Below are 4,148 nucleotides of genomic sequence, written 5' to 3'. Positions count from 1 at the left end.
AAGTTAGGACACTACCTTTCTCGAAGCTTCCAAATATCAAGCATTGCCTTTTTTATTTGAAAACTTTTGAAACTCATATTTAATTAATGCATGAAGAGCCATATATACACATTACAACATGTAAGATAGCATATTACAATAATAGATAGCTAAGGCATGCATTTAAATAGTATAATAGTAATAATATAAAGGTCCTATACTAGATATATACATAAATATAGCAAATCTTAGTTACATAACAACATACATATTGAGATATACATAGCATATATTGAAGATAAATAAGCAAAATATATGGACATACAAAGTAACAATTAATTTAAAAAACAATACATGATATACAATTAAACATATAAATATATATACTAAAACAAATGTGACAATATATAAATAAAATAATAATAATGTAGTAATATATATATATATCAAACAAACAACACTTAATAATATTATGAACTAGCACTTGATATATAGATGATATAAAATATAATAATATATAAAAACATAATACGTGTTGAAATATAAAAAAGTGAGTAGTTTAAAATATATATAATTAAAATACAATATTTAATAATGCACAACAATAATATATATATATATAATAAAAACTTAAATAAATATAACGAAATGTAATATGAAATATGTATACTGATAATAATAATGTAACATATAAAATATAATAAAATAAATATAAAAGGAAATAAAAATGAAAAAAACAGAACAAATATACATGTATATAATAAAAATATAATAATAAAATTTTAAAAATGATAATAATAGTCTAATGAAGAATATATACTATTTTGTATAACTAATATTTTTTAAAAATATAAAATAAAAAGGATTAAAATTGAATTTAATTAAGAAATTTGGGGTTAATTTGCAAAATAATAAAAATTTTGGGCCTGATTGAAATGCATATTAAATTCAAAGGACTCCCTAGGCAATTTATCCCTAATCCCAAAACGACACCGTTTCCACCAACTCAGTTTTAAAGCCACTGTGAGGATCAAATTGAAATAAAATTAAAATATTAGGGCTAAATTTAAAAAATAAATAAATAAAATGAAATTGTAAAGATTAAAATTGCGAGAGGACCAATTGAGCAATTAACCCACTTTACGAAAATACGCGGATCCTCCCCAGGTAATCGGGTCAACACGCGGATTCTCTGCATGATACGGTGCCGTTTTAGTGCTTATTGAATTAAGCAAAACGACACCGTTTTGTTAGGGTTATATAAACCCTGATTTTAGCTTTTAAAATCATTTTAGTCAGGTTTTTTTAAAAAAGGAAAGAAATCCTCTGAAAAAGGATCTGGGCGTCCGGCCTTAGGGTTCTGCCGAACCTCCGTCCCCAGTCTTCTCACGCGCTCACGCGCCACCACACTCGGTGGTCGGAGGGTTAAAAACCCTCATTCTTTCAAGAAAATCGCAGGTAACCTCTTCCTTTTCCATAATACTATCAATTCTTTGCTAAAGATCGATTTGTATATTCGTTGAATAAATAACAGAATAATAATAATAATAACTCGAATCACCTTTTTGAAAGAAAATGCTTGAACTTCTCCTTTATAAATATGTGTAAGTGTATTTTTTCTCTCAAAAATCCGGTCGTTTGTACAGATTTGTGAAGAGGCTTTTATAGCCTTCTATGAACTGTTTACATTTAGAAAGAAATCTTTGATTTCTTTTTCTCCTATCTATTTTCCTTTTCTGTTGTGTTTTCTTTCCTTTTTTGCAGGTAACCGCGAGGATCTCGGTGATTCACTGGCGTGATGAATGTTAGAGCGCCAATGGTGGCACAATCCAATGCCAGGATTGCTGCAGGAGTAACAATCTCGGCAGCGAAAGTTCGCTGGAACAGAGTCGATCCGGCCTTGATTCAGGAGTTGGATAGACGTGAGGGAGACAGGCTTCTGGACAGCGCATTGATGACCTTGATTCGAGAGCTGGACAGACGCTCCCCGAATCTTCTAGAAGATGTTGCGGCTCTAGGAGGGAAAGGCAGAAACCCTAGGGTTTCCTGCCTCAGTGTAAAAGTTTGGGCCAATTGGACCACTTAAGTTTTGTAATCAGGTTAGGGGCTTTAGAGGCTAATAGGTTTATTAGGGGTAAGGTGTAAATGGGTCTGTTGGGTAGTTCTGATTTTGGGTTTATTGGTATTTGGGTTGCTGGGTTACAGGTTGTAACCGGTGTTTGGTTTAAGTTGGGCTACGGGTGTATTTGGGTACACGGGTAGTGGGATTTAGTTTTAAAGGTTTTAAATATTGGGCCAATAGTGTTTAGGCTCTTGTAAGCTGGATTGTTTTAAACAAACATTTATTTATATATTTTAAAAGCCCAGGCAAATTTGGGCTATTAAAGTTGCCCCTCTTTGCTCTTTGCTGTGTAACAGAAATCGAGCAAAGATTTAGAAAGACCAAATTTGACCAGTCTTATCAAATCATGGTCTTCAATCTGCTTCTTGTAAACTTATGACTGTCATGTTGATATCTTCGATCTGCTCTCCGCCGAACACAGAGACTCCAAATCTGCTTCTTCGATTTGTTCTCTGACAATACAGAGATGCCAAATCATCTTAGATTTGCTTCAGCGTAAGCACACGAAAACCAAATCAGCTATGTCTTCGATTTGCTCCTTGTAAGCACAAGGATACCAAACCATCTTGGATCTGCTTCAGTCTAATCATCTGAATGTTAGATCTGCTATTTGTCTGCTCTCCATCGAATATGGAGACGCCAAACTTAGATTTGTTCTCTGACAATACAGAGATGCCAAATCATCTTAGACTTGCTTCAGCGTAAGCACGTGAAAGCTAAATCAGCTATGATTTCGATTTGTTCCTTGTAAACACAAGGATGCCAAATCATCTTGGATCTGCTTCAGTATAAACATCTGAAGGCCGGATCTACTATGTATATGCTCTCCGTCGAATATGGAGACTCCAAACTTCGATTTGTTCTCTAACAATACAGAGATTCCAAATCATCTTAGACTTGCTTCAGCGTAAGCACGTGAAAGCTAAATCAACTATGATTTTGATTTGTTCCTTGTAAACACAAGGATGCCAAATCATCTTGGATCTTGCTTCAGCTAGATCTGCTATGCTGCGGCCTATTACCTTACTGCTTAGGGTATTAAGGTGCGTCATTTTTGATAACCTGTAGAATGATTATGCCTGAGGATTAGGATACCATGATCGAAGTGAGTCAAATGCTCCTAATTAAACATGCTATGATGCAAAATGTTGTGAACATGACCCCTATCCTAGACGTCACCACTCATTCCTTCATTTGTCTTTTCTTTTCTCAAAGTATTATTCTTGCTCAGCCTGTAGGCCTGTACCCTTCCTCCAATGCCACGATCCACTGAGGATGTCTGTAAGATAATCTTTCCTTAGAATTGAATCGTTGCTTTTGTCCATTTTTCTTTTGGACTGGAAGAAAGAAATTCCTCGAGTTCCTTCATCCCTTACTTATGTAAATTTCTCGAACAATTGTCCTGTTTTAGTTTCTTGTATTATCTAGAAATTCTAGAGTAATGTGCAAAACTTCGTTTGTGAACATATTTAGTTCATCTATCATTATTTCAATGTAACATACTTAAAGAATAATGGAAGATAAATAAATCTCTAAGAATAATTGGATTTGAATGAATTATCGAAAAAGATACAAAGCAAATTAATCTGAAAGCCTATCTTTGAAAAGAGAGAAAAAAATCTAAAGATAGCAAACAGGCCAAAAATTAGATGCCCTAGATATTGCCGCTTGAGCACTTATACATCAACTTCATGAAGGCATGTGTTTAGAAGATTCAAAGTACCCTATCGATGCCCCAGTATGCAACGTTCTTCACTCTTTGTTGAGCAAGATTATCGGATGCTTCAAAATATGAGTCACCCTTTCGAATTTTCAACTCAAAACCCTTTTGGTCACAAGGTGCCCTTTGCGAGTTTTCACCTTAGCCTCTCCATTTTTTTTTCGATTTTTCGAAACCTCAAAGCGCCCTTTGTGGTTTTTCACCTTGGATTCTCTTCTCCTTTAGACAAAGTATTTTTTAACTGAGTTTGAGTTCACTGGGTTGGGTAAACTTTTCCCATCCATTTCCGTTAAGATCAATGCACCGCCAGAGAAAGCTTTCTTTACG

This window comes from Gossypium arboreum, chromosome 6 (assembly GCF_025698485.1).
Source record: "Gossypium arboreum isolate Shixiya-1 chromosome 6, ASM2569848v2, whole genome shotgun sequence".
NCBI lineage: Eukaryota > Viridiplantae > Streptophyta > Magnoliopsida > Malvales > Malvaceae > Gossypium > Gossypium arboreum.
This window is presented reverse-complemented; position numbering follows the sequence as displayed.